Genomic DNA, 16510 nt, shown 5'->3' on the forward strand with positions numbered 1-16510 from the left:
GTATATAGATACAGACTTTGTGGAACATGATTATATCAATATGTATTCTCCTTTTTGTTTTGCAGTCAAGTTGTCGCTTCAGGTAGTGATATCTCTTTGTGTAAGTGGAACTGAAAATGTCTGTGTGTGATCAGTGCAGTGCATGTTGTGAACATAATAAGCCTGCTGTTTGTCTTCCGCACAATGTTAATTTCAGATTGAGGTGATATTCTTCAGTATCACCAACTCCTGTTAAAACCTGAAAGCTATATTGGGGGTGCCAAAAAATGTCCACATTGTAAGAGATGTTATCTATGTATTACAGTACTTTTCGAAGTTGAATTGAATCACAGGAGAAATGTGTAGTATAATGTCTGCTCAAAAGATGGTGTTAATCGAAGGCTAGCATCATTCATTGCATTACAATTTCAATACAGTTTTTCCCTTTCTTAAAGTGTGTACACCTTTTTTTGGCACCCTCTGTATTTACCTCCTTCCTCTTCCTCATTTCCCAAAATTAATTGATCATAAAGTCTTTCTAATTTTTCTCATGAATAATTTCCAAATTTATTCCTTCTTTTCCATCAGTCCCTACACTCCCTACCCTTTCTATCTCTCACCTGGATGATGGCAATATATTTTTAATTGGTCTCTCTTGCTCCCAAAGCCCCAACTCCATATTGCTACATACTACTATCTAAATTAAAAATCTGCCGAAAAGCCATCAGTGGCACTTAAAAATACATCCAACCAAGCTTGTTACTCTCCCACACATAGTCCTCTAGGATCTACCTTTCCAGTGCTTTCTCACTGTCTTCGCCACCCCTGCCCCATGTGAACCGAGTTCACTTCAGAAATTGTGAACTGCACATCATTCACTAAGCATTGTTTATGTCATTCCCTCCTGCTAAACTTCACGGGTTAACTTCATAACATTTTTTTCAACTCTGTTTTGGCATCACTTCCTCCAGGAAGCCTTCACTGGCTTTCCAATTCAGAACTAAGTAACCTATCTTCTGAACTCGTAAGATAACTCCAGCCATTACTCTAGTAACATAAAAGCACTGTATTGGAACTATCTATCTATAGGTCTGTTTCTCTTATAAATTAACAAGCTCCTTTCACAGCATGAAACGATCCCCTGAAACATGGTAGGTGTTCATTTAAGATGTGTTGACTTCTCTAAGCAGTTAAAATTAATTAATAAGGTGTTCTGAAAAAAACAAAACAAACAAACAACAAACAAAAAAACATGATCTGTAATGAATATTTAGGGGAGGAAAGATCATATTCAGACAGGAAAATAGAAAGAAAGGTTTCACAATGGCTGTGGCAACTGATATGAACATAGTAAAATGCGAGAAATCCAATAAGCAATGTTCCATGAAAGGACATGTCAGAAAAAGTTGTCAAACACAGAAGTGAGAAAATTATCAGGCAACATGATGGAGTCCAGCTTAGCAAAAATGAAACAGAGGGTTGGTGTTAAAGAGCAGTGGAAGTTAAGTCTAGGACAAAAGGAGGGAGGGTATTTACTGGCAAACTAGAGATACTGACCTATAGTCAACAAAAATAATAGTTATCATTTATGTCATATGTATTTTGTGCTATACACTATTCTACCCAGTTTAAATGTGCTCACAATTAATCCATGAGTAGGTGCTATAATAAACCTATTTTATAAATACAGCAAGTAAGACATATAGGGGTTAAGCAACTAATACAAGATCACATAGCCAGTTAGGATAAGACCAGGATTCAAAAATTAGAAAATTTGGCTGCAAAACTCACACTCTTAAAAATTCAGAGGACTTTAATTCAGAGAAAGAGAAATAAAATCTTAGGATTGGTTTATTTTTAGCCAATGTGAGCTGTTGTTGCAAGTTCTGATTATCCACTTGACTGGTTGGTTGAAACCACGGCCCAGGATGATTAAAGTTGAGAGGACAGAATTTTTTTTTTTTTTTTTTTTTTTTGAGTAATGTGAAAGGAAAACAATGAATAGGGAGAATAAATCATTCTGCTAAAATTTTAATGAGTGACCCACAAACCCACCCCTTAACTCTATCTTCTAAGAGCTCTGATGTTAGTCCCTTTGTCAAGACGCTGAGAACTATACTGGTGAGGTAAAGTATCAGCATTCTTGAAAAGTACTATTATTATTTGTAGATAAAAGTAGGAGTAAGTTGCACGAGCAAACAACTCAAATTCTCACTATCTCTATTCTTGGCGTACTGCCTCCTCTCCCTTTTAGAGTCTTATGAGGACTACTCTTCCAGTTGATTGAGGAAAAAAACATGTGAGCTTGGTTTGCATATACATGCTACATTAGAACTGTGCAGACGTAGACTGATACGGCAGTTCAGGACCATCAGGGAGCCCTGGGTGGGCAATAGGGAAGATGTATCCTCCCAGTGGGTGCCAATTCCAGCGTGGTTGGGGAACTGTCCTTCAGGTTTTGATATATGCTTCAAACCATCATTTAGTATGTGATGCTATGTCTCCCAAAGCCAAAATGCACAGACCTGGGAACCAAGGAGTGACACAGACAATAGTTTAGTGGTTACCAGAGGGTAAGGGGGGTGGGGGGTGGGAGATGAGGGTAAGGGGGATCAAATATATGGTGATGGAAGGAGAACTGACTCTGGGTGGTGAACATACAATGGGATTTATAGATGATGTAATACAGAATTGTACACCTGAAATCTATGTGATTTTACTAACAATTGTCACCCCAATAAATTTAATTAAAAAAAAAAAAAAAAGTGGCATCTCTCACTCCTATCTATACCTACTGTCCGTCTCATAATATTTTTGCTCCCCGTCCCTGGAACTGTGGTATCTTGATTGTTTAGAGGTTTTAGTACTGTAGCATAGACTGATCATTTCCCCAAGACCAAGGGATCCCTTTCTGCATAAGAATGGAACACCTTCTGAGTATTTGTTTAGCACATGGTTGCCCAGTTAGACTACCAGTTCCAGTTTTCCAGTGCATCTATGCAGTCATGTGATTAAGTTCTAGCTAATGAGGTGTGAGCAGAATGATGCATGCCGCTTCCAGACCAACTCCTTTACAAAAGAAAGTGATTGAACTTGACTTCCTTTCTTTCCACATTCATGTGCGCTAGAATTCATAGGTATAATGCAAGTGAGCCACTTCTGACCAAGCAGACAAGACCCCAAGGCATTACAGAGCAACCAGATAGAACAAGATTGATGGAACTCTTGAAAAATCTCATTAAGCAGAGACTGTTTTATGCCCTGAACCACCTGCCAACTCTGAACTTATGTGAGAAGGAAATAACTATCTTGTTTGAGCCACTCTATTTTCAGATTTCTTCATTATAGCAGGTTAGTCTGTATTGTGACTAAAACAGTACCCAACGGGGAGGAATATTCTCAGCTGAGAAAATAAAAATGGTCACATTGCACTAGCATATGAGATCTGGTCATTTGGGGGTCCACATGGCATTGGACCAACACAGGGAAATGGGGGTTACCGTGTTTACTGGGGTGATCGATACAGTTTAAGGGAAATAGAGTAACTGCTATCTTGTGAAGATAGGAAAGAATATGTCTGGAAAACTGGGGATCCTCTGGGTACCTCCCAATTCTGCTATGACTGGGAAGATTTGAGTCACCCACAGAGAATAAATGCTATTTGCTTATTGTCATCTGAGGGAAAAGGCAGTTTAGAATGGATGGTGTGATGGTTAATTTTGTCAACCTGACTGGGCCACAGATAGTAGGGCAAACATTACTCTGGGCATGCCTGTGAGGGTGTTTTTGGATGAGATTAACATTTGAATTAGTAGGTTGAGTAAAGCAAACTGCACTCCTTAATTTGGGAGGCTCTCACCCAGTCAGTCTGAATGGAACAAATAAGCTGACTCTTTTTTGTTTTATGTAAGGGAACTCCTCCTGCCTGACTGTTGAGCCGGTGGGACATTGGCCTTTTCCAGTCTTCAGACTCAGACTGAAACATCAACCCGTCTTGGGCCTGGAGCCTGTAGGGTCTCGGACTGGAACTTACATCTGCTCTCCTGGTTCTCAGGCCCTCAGGCTCAGCCTGGAACTCACACCATCGGCTCTCCTGGGTCTCCAGCTGACTGCCTGCAGATCTTGGAACTTGTCAACCTCCATAATCATATGAGTCAATTTCTTATAACAGATAGATAGATGATAGATGATAGCTAGATAGCTAGATAGCTAGATAGCTAGATAGATAGATAGATAGATAGATAGATAGAACCAGATCCTACTGGTTCTGTTTCACTGGAGAACCCTGGCTAATACAGGTAGTAAAGGAAATAAGTTATGAATGCCCCCTATGTCCTCATATAAGCTGTAGAAAAATAGGGCTGTAGCAACTGCAAACATTTTGTTAATTGCTCTTAAGTATGTGATATTCCTTCTTTATCCTTCCTCCTTTTTTTTTGCTGCTTTATAAAAGATCAATTTTCCAAGTAGCAGTTAACTTTACAATGTAGTCCACAGCTTACAGGATGAAGGGAGGAAGGGCTATCACCCAGAAATGGATGTAGGGATGGATAAGACTTTGGATAGCCCTCTGGATAGAGGCTATTTTGTTGTTTGTACGAGCAAGAGTTGCATTTGGGTAGGTAAGAGCATTTTTTTCTTGTGTGTCTATTATTGTTTTATGGAAGATCAAGAATGGGAAGCAGGGAGTGTATAGTTACTGACAGAATCAAGAGCATGACCAATATATGAACTGGCTCCATCAACACCAATCCCAGCGCCCAGCTAGTGTTCCTTTCTGCACTGCCAGAGCTGAAAATCTACAAGACAGCTGGAAAATGACCATCCATCTACAACTCTCCATGCCCTTTTAGAGTATGCCAAACAAGTAAGTCATTCCAGATTTAGACTAGAAGTTGATTAACATTGGGAGATGCAGATCACCCACTTAGCTGATGCTAGAAACAAGAGTTTCTTGAGCCGGGATCTGTAATGGTATATTCTGGGTTCAACAGATGGATGTCCTATTGGGAAGCTTCCTGATTTCCACAGATGTGGCTTGGTTTTGGAGCCAGAACCGAGTGTCAACTTCCTGACGATGGCAGAGGCAGCAGCTTCCTCACACAGCCACGCTGATGGGGTTTCCTCCATGGAAGCTCAACTCTAAACTTCAGTTTTCATAATATTATGTATCTCTTAGATTGATTTCCGCTTTTAAATTACCCAATTGTTGTAATACTCAGCTGCAAATATCAAGCAGGTGATTTTATAATAGTATTATGATTTTTTTTATTACTACCTCTCCTTTTTGATAATTTACTTGACTAAATAACTAATGCAACTAAGAAATATTTAATGTCAAAGTTTCTCTAAATCAAAAGTATGAGGTGTAGAATTCAGAAGAGAGATTTGGACTAGTGATTAAAAAAAGAAAAGAAAAAGGAAATGTTTAAAATTAGGAGAATGGCTATAAAGGCCAAGAGAAGGCTGTAGAGGGAGAAAGATGGCCCGGGTGGAGTTTCTGGAATAACAGAGGAGGGGAATTAATAGTCACAGATAAAGCAGTGAGAGATATGAGGACTGTCAAATGCTATGCTGAGAAAGCCAGAGTGATTGACTTCTGCAAAAGGGATGGGGGTGGGGAGGACATTAGTGTTACATATCAACCGCTTTTCAAGGAGGATGAAAACTGCAGAAGGACCACTCACTGTTTGTGTTACTATACAATCATGTGACTGTCAGGATTGCAGATCAGATGTTATATTCAGATTTTTGAATGCAGGAGGTGGGTGGGTGCCTATAATGGTCATGTTTGTTGTTTAAGGGTTAACGGTATATCTGGATACTTTAGGGCCAAATAAAATCATAGCAGCCCTTATCTTAGAATATTATTTCCCTCTTTTCGTTTCAAATGATATAGGTTCGTTATCCTCACTAAATTCAAAATGCACTTGTTATTACATCATTTCGTGATTGATCCTCACGGTTTGGTTTTAAGTGAATGATTAAAAACATAACATGGTTTCTTATAAGGGTAAAAATACTCCGTGAATCAGATTTTTGGGGCTTTGAGGACAAAGAAGCCATTATGTTTTGGTTTCTATAAGAACTCTTCCAAATGCCCTGGTCTTAACTAAATTCTCTATGGGGAAGAAAAACAAAACAAAACAAACAAACAAAAAACAGCAACAATAAATCACACGCAAAGAGAAATTTAAGGAAAGGCAGTCTCACCCACGCCATCTATCCACACCTGAGTCACATAAGAATGGGTGACGGAAGGAGAACAGACCCTGGGTGGTGAACACATAGTGTGATATATAGATGATGTATTACAGAATTGTACACTTGAAACCTATGTAACTTTACTAACCATTGTCACCCCAATAAACTTTAATTGAAGAAACCAAAAAAAAAAAGAATGGGCCCACACAGCCTATGCCGGGCTTATCACCTTGGGTGGGAATAGCTGTCTTTGTTTCAGGCTCAGCGAATGCTCTTTTGTTCTGCTTAGCCCTGGTGTCCTGTGGCACCTGGCCAACCCCACTGCTTTATCTGTCCTCTGTGGGGTGGAGATGGGCTCCTTCCACTGTGGCATGAGAGGCATGTAAGTAAGTAAATTGCTCTGGGAAAGACAGGCTGGCCTGGGCGACTGATACCCACTATTAAAGCTGATCCGGCTCTGTTTCTTCTCTATGAGAGTAAAGCGTTGTTCCACCCAGTGCTTAACTGTGTTACGTTTTCCTTGCTGCTTTGATATCAAGACACAATGGTCAGAAGTGTTTGGACTTCAATTTCTGGTAGTTGGCACAGTGATGACCCCTGCTGCCCTCCATGTACTTGGATCCCTCCCCTGGGATTGATGATTGGTGCAGGATATTCTACTCCATTAGGGTTCAGAACCAGTGCCTGGTACTCGGTACTCTGCCCCACTAGAAAGAGATTCAGAGAAAAGAAATGATATAACCTTCCAGTGCTAGAAGACATCTATTTGGCAACCTTAAAGTAACCGGAGGTCTTTGGATCTTTCAAAGACAGATGATGGACTAATAGAAAATGTAATTAAATAATCTGGCATCTGAAACAAAATATTATTTGGCCAAATGAAGTACACTCAAAGATTGCCAAGTCTCTGGAGATTTTAAGAGACTTCAGGTTCTCTATTAAGGGACATGTATGATATACAGCATTCATAGACTTAAAAATATGTCGATCATCTCGGTGATTAGCAGCCTTTAAGGTGGTCCCCAAAGAAATCCACGTCCCGCCATTCACATCCTTGTATAAATTTCCCCACCTTGAGTGCGGCCTGGGCTTAGTGACTTGCTTGTAATGAATAAAATCTACTAAAAGTTATGGAATGTCATTTCCTAAAAAAATGGTGGCTTCCATTTTGGTGGTCTTCCTCCCTCCCTCCATCCTTCACTCTATGGGGAAGCCAGTTACCACATTATATAATGATCTATGAAGGGCCCATGTGGCACAGAACTGATATCTCCATCCAACAGCCTGTGAGGACCTGAGACCACTCAATAGTCATGTGGGTGAACTTGGAAGCCAATCCTCCCCAGTCACGTCTTGAGACAGCAGCCTCCTCTAACAGCTTAGTTGCAGGCTTATGAGAGACCCGGGGCCCGACACACACATAGCTAAGTCGTGTCCAGACGCCTGACCCACGAGAAACTATAAAAGAATAAATGTTTAAGCTGATAGTTTTGGGGATAATTCATTACACAAAAATAGATGACTAATACAATCTTGAAATGTCTAATGTTAGATTTGTCCTTGGGAGAAGTAAGACTATTTATTTTTAAAAAACTATTTGAATCCAACCAAGCTCTATTCTAAGTACTTTACAAATACAAACTCTTTTCATCCTGACAACAACCCTATGAGGTAGATTCTGTTATTTATATTTTGTAGATGAAGAAACAGACATCAGAAAGATTAGATCGCTTTTCCAATGTTCAGCACTTTGAGTAGTAAAACCTGAGTCCCAGCTTTTAACTATTACACTATGCTGCTTCTAAAGCCAGTAAATGTTTATTAGTTTCATTGTTATCTAGACAGAAACTTCCCCCCAAATAAAATCCCTACAACTGAAATATTCTAGTCAAATACAAGGTTAGTTTATGAGTTCCTCAAGCCAAGGACTATATCTGTATGCTCAACTTCTGCCATAGCACCCACCACACAGCATATGTTCAGTAACTGTTGAAAAATAGTGACTTAGGGGATGCAACAGCAGTGTGGTCATGTAGAGAAAAATTCATTCTATGTGAAATGAAATATCCAGAAGCTAATTTTATTGCATGTCATCCCTATAATTATTTCAACCAGTGTACAGAAGGAAGTCCACCCATGGATTTACATACATATATGTATTTTGTACCTCCTTCTGTTTACTTCCATTTTGTACCAGTTGGAAGGAAAGGTTTATTAGCTGGTCAATGACAAAGCAATTTATAAGAACTGGAAGTCATTTGGGGACACCAGAGCTTACCTGGGTGTTGTGAGACCGTATTATGCTGTTAGCACCTGTGCTATATCACATTTTCTGTATTCTCTTTAAAGCTAAGTAAACTGGCTCTGGATGAAGCCTCATGGGTGTTTTATAGTTAATACACAGAACCGCCGTCAAGTGGTGAGCATTGCATGAACATGCACAAATCAGTGGTTCATCTCCGAGACAAGCGCCCCACTTAAAAATATTCTTTTTCTAAAAATTAATACGTATAAGTTTGGCTATGAGGTAATACAAGCGAAAAGAAGGAAAAATTCAGTAGTGAAAAGTTTAGGGAGAAAACACAATGAATCAAGAAGCCAAAAAGCCTGTGAGCTTAAAACAGTTCAAGGGGAAAGATGTCCTATTGTTTGGATCTGGGTCACTAGGTTAACTGCTTTATTTGGCCTGCAAAAAGACTTGGTCCATAGAATTAAAGGAGCTCATTTATGATTCTCTAAGAAAAACTGCAGATATGCTTGCTTTCTCAGAGAAAGAGAGCAATTTCACAAAACAGAGTAGAGACCAGGGGAACCAAGAGGGGAATGAGATTGCATGTCCCATCCCATTCTATATGGTACTACCTATACCCACACTCCAGCATTTAAACATCAAGCTTCCCTTGCTAGGAAAAGCTCAAGGATAAATTCAGAAACGCCTCTCAAATCATCTGAAAAAAAAAATCTGATGTTTAGTCTTTGTAATATTGAAGACACACTGTAGAAAAATATAGAAATGGGTGTGTATTAATCCCAACACAATTACCAGTATATTTTGTGACTGTCATGCTGATTATTTTTATTATCATGAACTTACAGAATGAAATATTTCAAAGGGGGCTTAACAAAGGATATTTTCACTTCTATATTTACTGCTATGTTTTTGTACATATTCAATGATTTGTTTATCATCTGACTTTTACTAAGATACATATGCATTGTTTTATACTAGTAATAAACCCCCAAAGTGGAAGAGAATATATAGCAAAAAAAAAAAAAAAGTCTGCTGTTAATAGAAATTGTGTGCTTCAAAATTAAATACTGAAGTTAGTTGCTAAATACTTTGATTCTTGTCAATAAAAGCTTTCCTCTACTACAGCATAGTAGAGGAAATAACTAACATGCAAATAGTCTCATAATTTCTGAAGTGTTTTTATATTTCTTTTAATCCTTACAAAAGCCATGTGAGGTATAATCTACAACTACATATTTGATAGATGAGGAAAGAAGCTCAACCAACAAAGTGATTTGGCCAGGACTACCACACTTTTCAATTTCAAATCTCATTTTTATTTCCCATTCCACGCTGCCCATAATTATACAGCTAAGGAATGTCCCATGCTCAGGAGGAATAAAAGTGAGGTACGTAGTCACTAAGAATATATCTATTTCTTAAAATAGGTATTACTGATATTTAATTTGCATAAAACTGCTGTCACATGCCAAATATGGCCAATAGGGAAAAAGGGAGAATAATTATACTGCCTCTAATACATATGACCTATGTGTGCCTAGATAACAGAAAAAAAAAAACATTGAAAAGAAATAGGAAAATGCCAGTACATAAAGAAACCAAATTACGCACTGCATTCAGAAATACAGGCCCTTGTTTCTATTTCAATTTCCAGATAGTGAAAAAAAAGTAGAAATGCATATTAGACTTACTTTCAAATAAGATTGACACAAATATGGTGATCTGAGAATTAATGGTAAAAATAATATCTGTGAAAAATGATAAAATATTTTTTAGAAGAGATCCTATACAATAGAACTAACATTATAAGGAAAAAAACAAAATATTTGTTTTTTCTCTTTCACCAACAAGGGACCTCTGGGATTACGGCTAAGACGTTACCATGCATAGCAGAATGTGCATAAAAATTAGTATGCATTTAAACAAGATTCTATCAACTACGTCTATTTTAAACAGGAGTTCTAAATATTAGAATGCTAAATTCTAAGTCTTAATATTAGAATGTTAAAGGACTTTCAAAATATCCTGTCAAAGCCACGTAGAATACACAGAATGAATACAGTAGTGTTGAAAGAAAGCAAATTAAATAAGCCACTTTAGTCTTGACCTAAATTCAATGACAGTTCTGATATTTTGAGTCTGTCCAGAAAAAAATATATATATTCTACAATTGCTTGAAAAAGCTATGGGGCATAGTGATTTATAATAGTAGTTCTGAACAAATGAAAACCCAACATTTTTACAGTTGAACAAAATTGGCTTGGACAATAGGGAACCTGAAACTCATTTGGATTCACGCAGTGTTTCAAAAACACATCCCTAGGACCTCTTACAATCAATCCTGGACCTAACTGGCAGCCAGAACCAAAATCTCCAAGCAGCGGTACACGTGGACCAGATTCTGCATGCTTAAAATCTCAGGGGTTGCATACTTGTACAAGCTATCTTTTCTTTTTCCGGTGGGACACCTGAAGGAGACCTGTAGGAAGAGAATTACTGTAATCCGAGTAGGATATCATAAAAGCATGAATTAAAGTTTCACTGCCCATCTGTGACATTACATTCTAACTCACTCTATTTCTAAACTGATTATATACAGGTTTTCCCCAGTAGACTGAATGTAATTCAGGAAGAGCAGCCATCAATTAACGTTTACGCCTTGTGCACAGATAAGAGAATGGCAATCATTTTAGCTTTGTAACAGGAAGAGATGAAAATCTGCAGGCACAGAGCTTTAGGAGCTTTAGTATGCATCTTTTTCATATTATCTGAATTGTATTTCACGATGTCGAAGGTCTCTGAAGCTAGGCCTCTGATACCATATGATATTGAAGCAGGTGTTATTCCAAGCTAATGGTGAAAAATTCTCTCTAATAGCTAGGTCAACTTCACAATTCTATTCTTTTTCTTTTCTTGGTCCTTAATATCTATTTATTCCTGAAACACTCAGGCACATATTGAGACAAATCGTCGTAAAAGTGATAGGAAGAAAAGAATATCTAACTTCTGTCCCTTTACCAGAAGGGGTTGCAACAGAACTTAAAAGGAACAAAACTGGATAAGGGGCAATCCAGACGGATAGAAGTGGATCTGATCCTCCGTAGGCAGAGGCTTCTAAGGCCTCACATGACACAGAAGAATATCAAAGTTTCTAGGCTGCATTCAGGAAATCCAGTTAATATTACCTTTTAGCCTGAACACATGGTTTGAATACAATAGATGGTTTTCATTTTTGTGTTATAAAGTCATATGGTATCTTGGTATTTGACCCAACTATTCAGAACATTTATACTTTTTCCATAAAAATAAACTGATGGGCATTTTTTCATTACTAATACTGGTCTACTTTTCTAAAATTGATTAAATATTTCATTTCCTAAATAATGCCAGAGAAGTACTGTTTTCTTTCATCTTCTTTCTTCATTATCAGAAAACCTTTATAATTTTATTATGCTATCAGAGCAGAAGTTACTAATCCATGAAGTTATAAGCCATGATGGTGAGTACAGCCTGGGCCTTGGAGAGTTCAGTGTACAAAAAGATTATTTTATAATAAAGATGAATTTGATAATGATGGATATACAACTAATGTTTATATCCAAAAAGTCTTAGCTCCAAAATGTTTACTTTTCTGGCCTCCTTCTCAGAAATCTCCAAATTAAAGTTGTGTATCTGCATGATTTTCGTGCTTCTGGAACCAAATAATCTATGGCTATACCTACATAGTCAGAGCAAATGGGAGTTGTAAGCAATTACCAAACTGAGCAAGTGAAAACAAACCTATACAGACCTATCAAAAATGCTACGCTCTTTCTAAAAAGGAATTTTCCTTCTAAATCCCATAGATGAAGGCCTGGACTCCTCACTTCCCTCTTCTTTTGCAGAGATAACTTAAATGTGTTGAAGCACGAGGTACACTCTGGCTAATATACTTTTTCCCAAGCCTAGTACATTTTACTGGGCAGGCCTGACAGAGCGTGCCGATCACCACTTTTCCAAGTACTGATGTTTAATCTAGTGTTTTTTTTTTTATATCAGAGCTATGAATATACTATGAAATTTTATTTTAGCATTTTATGTTCACTCCAAGTTTAATCTGTATAGATTTTAAACAAGAAAACATACTACATAAACTTTATTTCATGCCACCTGCTATAATGGTTTTATTTTAACATGAGGACTTATTCCCTTTATTCCCCTTTATATACCCTAAATAATATATATTACATATCATTTTCTTAAAACATCTCATATTTTACTGCCTCCATGGTCTTTGTCCTGTCTTCTTTCTACTTGGATTGTTTCTCCCCCATCTTTACCCATTTTAAGTCTTTTCAAGAATCAGTTCATCTGCTAACTCCTCAAAGATTACTCCAGATCAACATAATTTCCCCCTACTCTGGACTTTTATAGCATTTTAGGCCACACTTGTTATATTCATTTAGATGGTTTTTTTCAAGTTAATTATAGTAGGCAGGGGTAAGAAGAGGGGTAGTAATATGTTATCATCAGAAAGCACTTAATGCATACCTAGTAAGCAGCACTGTGTCTGGGCAATGAAGAGCAAGTCAACATTTTAGTACATATTTCTTATTAAACGCCATTTATTAAAAACTGAATTGGTTTTAGGGAAAAATGACACGTCTTCTCTGAATTTATTGTGAGCACAGAAGGTGGCCTTTTGTATCTAAAGTTAGTGTTCATCATCCAAAGTTCTGTTAAAACTCTATGAATACCAGAAACTACCTGCCAACATATGACAATAAAAGGAAAACAAATTCCTCTTTCTGATAACCCAGTTTCCCTAATCACTAACACTTTCCGTGGTGCCTCATCGTAATGAAGTGTGAATCAGGAGGCAAGTCTAAGGGATCTCTTCTATTTTTCTTTCATTTTTGCTATCCCTCCTTGGGAGTCAAAGACTATCTGAGTAAGAGAAAAAAAATCATCCCATATGCCTCTTATTTAGGGTAGTTTTAAAGTTTTCTTCTCCTATTCATGTGTGTGTTTGTTTTCACATGTATCGAGTTTTAGTCTATGCAGCCTCTTTTTCTAATCCATAGGTATGAAAGTGAGTTTTATATTAAAATGTCTGATGTTTTAAAAAATCAAAATTATTTATTTTTCAATTCATGAGAGTTTGCCTTATCTAAATAAAATCCCTGGTTCTTTTCATTGGTTTCTTCTTGAAATTGGTGTTTGAATTTTCTCAATTTAAAAAATTTTAATTTCATTTCCCAGCAAGAAATTCTTAGTGTTCTTCAAATTTATCTGCCTTCTCAATATTTTCCAGAATCTCAAAGGCAGGATCGTCCTCATGTAGACTATTATGCCCTATGGCTAGCAACCTTGATCCAGGCATAATGAATCAACAGAGTATCTGATCTGAGTTCTCAGCATCAACCCAATGAAAATTTTTAATTTTATATAGTCTATATTACTTAAATTATGTAAACTGATTAGATTTATTAATAATAAGCCCCAATTTAATATACCTTTTTTTACTCAATTTTGAGGCCTTTATGGATGCTTCCCAATGACTATGGAAAACATTGTTCTAACACTTCAGGTTAAGGGCCTGTAAACTTGTTCCATAAAGGGCTGGATAGTAAATACTTTAAGGTTTGTGGGGCATACAATTTGGATCAAAACAACTCTACTCCTCCACTGTATCATGAAAGTAACCATAGACAATATATAAATGGATGAGTATGGCTATGTTCCAATAAAACTTGTTTGACAGACACATAATATTCACATATTTCAAAATATCTCTTCTGATTTTTTTGAACCATTTAAAATGCGAAAAAGAAAAAGAAAAAAGAAGAAGAAGAAGAAAACACATTTAGCCCCTGGATTGTTCAAAAACAGGTGGTTGATTAGATTTTGCTCTCAAGCTGTAGTTCCCCAGCTTTAGGAACATAAGAGAAATCAGATTTACTACTAGGGAAGGAAGGATATGTAGACAAAAATAGTAGGCTAAAAAGTACTGTAAAAAATGTCCAAGTTATTACGAGAGTTCAAAGAAAGCATGAATAAAATTGTATGATGTATCATTTCATGCATAACTCTGATGGTTATCATTAATAGAATATTTCTAGTAAAGTAAAAGTGTGTGTGTAATATTGAACTGAATTAACTGTAAGTGCAGTACCACAAATTAATACAACCAAAGAATTCTCAAATCTGTTAATTAACAGGACACAATCTGAATGAGTAAAACACGAATGATGGAAATAAGTCGAGTTCCATGTCTAGAAAAATGAAGAAGCAGACAGAGCAGAATACCAATGTAAATATGCAACATAGCAGGAAACAACCCCTTAAAGATACTGCTCTCAAGCAAGAAATAAATATCAGACCAGTACTATCTAAGGAACTGCAGGCAAAATGAAATGCAAACCAGTAGAAAACATTCACTGACTTCTACTAATGTAACTGACTTCTACTAATGTTCATAAATGGAATAACTTAAAAACAACAATGGTGCATCCATACCATCCTCCAAACTGTTAAACATGTCAGGTTTAAAGAAAAAAAAAATAGTTCAGTTATACGAAATGTATGATAGAGAAGCCAAATCAAACAGCACAAAATGAGCTAGATGCTTCACACTGGTGAAAGAAATCATACTGAGGAGAAAAGGATTTGAATTATTTCAGGTAATGACAAAATCAAAAGTCAATCCAACCATGATTTTCTTGTCAAGATGACAAAATAGGTAAATGCCTAAATGCTGTGCTTGTTTCCTCTCACAACCATATCAAAATTACAACTAAACTACAGAACAACCATCCTTGATAATCACCGGAGAACAAAAGCCCTGCAACTATGTACATATAGAAGCAGGAACAGAGATGCAGAAAGGGGTTGGTCCCACACCTGTGTGTGACCACTAAAAATTAGTAAGGATATCTCAGCTGCAGAGGTCACCCTTGAGGAGGAGCAAGGGGTCCCAGCCCCACACCAACCTCTCCAGCCCAACGTTTCAGTGCCTGGAAGAGAAGTACCCATGTCTTCTGAAAACCAGAAGAGATTGTGGTTGACAAGACAGAGGGCAGCTGAAGTCTCAGGTGATCCTCTTAAAGGGCCCACACATGGACTTACTCAGTGACGGACTCACTCACCCTGAGCTCCAGTGCTGGGGCAGCAGCTCAAAAGGCTCCAGGGACATATAGGCACAAACTGCAATGTCTGGCTTCAGGGCAAAGGCTGGAGGGCAGCTTTCTCCCAGACAGAGGAGCTGGCTGTGGCCATTGTTTCTTTGTTGAGACCTCTCCCTTCCTGGCTTGCAGACACAGGCTGCTGTCTTATTTGAATCTCCATCAATTGCCCCACCCCCTGGTGATTGCCTGAGACCCCGCCCAATGCATCTTTCGGGCATACCCAAGCCACTGCCTGTCTTGGCTCAGGCTATGGACTTTCCTAAATACAGACTTTCCTAAATACTTTCCTAAAAATCTCCCAAAGGTTCGCAAAACCAGAACAGCAGATCTGGCTTCAGCATATCCAGTACCTGTTGCTGAGCCCGATACTAGCAAAAGTAGGCCTCGGTTCATGGTTTGGCCTCTTGATACAGCTCCAAGCCTAGCACAGGTGGCAACCATCTGTGGATTGCTTTGTAGTTCATACCAGGTGGCCCCAAGCAGGGCACAGCCTGTGGCTGAACTTGGCCTGCAGGGGGGCCTTTCCCAATGGGCCCCGAGGCTGGCATCCCTAGAAGCCAGCTTCAGATTGAGTTGGAGCATCACCGAGCAGCTTCTGGGGAATGACACACCCAAAGGGCAGGTGCCAGAGCCCTACTAAAGCAAATTCTGCTCTGTAAGGTCAACGCCTGCACAAAAGCTCCTCCAGTGTACTCACGGCCAGTCCTCACAACTGATCAGTTAAAGGGTCAATCCCTCCCACTGGTGTGCAAACAGCAACCAAGATTCAACTACAACAGGACAGCACACAACCCACACAGCAGACCCATCTAGAGCACCCAGCTCAGGTGACCAGGGAGAGACTGCGCAACTGTGCCCTACAGGACACCTACTACATAAAGCCACTCTACTAAGACTGGGTGACATAACA

General features: G+C 38.2%; 1 pseudogene; it reads left to right on the top strand.

The window, feature by feature from the left end:
- LOC109456900 (BCL2/adenovirus E1B 19 kDa protein-interacting protein 2) overlaps window positions 1-16240 on the top strand; it is a 28084-nt pseudogene extending 11844 nt beyond the window's left edge.
- The last annotated feature ends 270 nt before the right edge of the window (window positions 16241-16510 follow it).

This window comes from Rhinolophus sinicus, linkage group LG04 (genome assembly GCF_036562045.2).
Source record: "Rhinolophus sinicus isolate RSC01 linkage group LG04, ASM3656204v1, whole genome shotgun sequence".
NCBI lineage: Eukaryota > Metazoa > Chordata > Mammalia > Chiroptera > Rhinolophidae > Rhinolophus > Rhinolophus sinicus.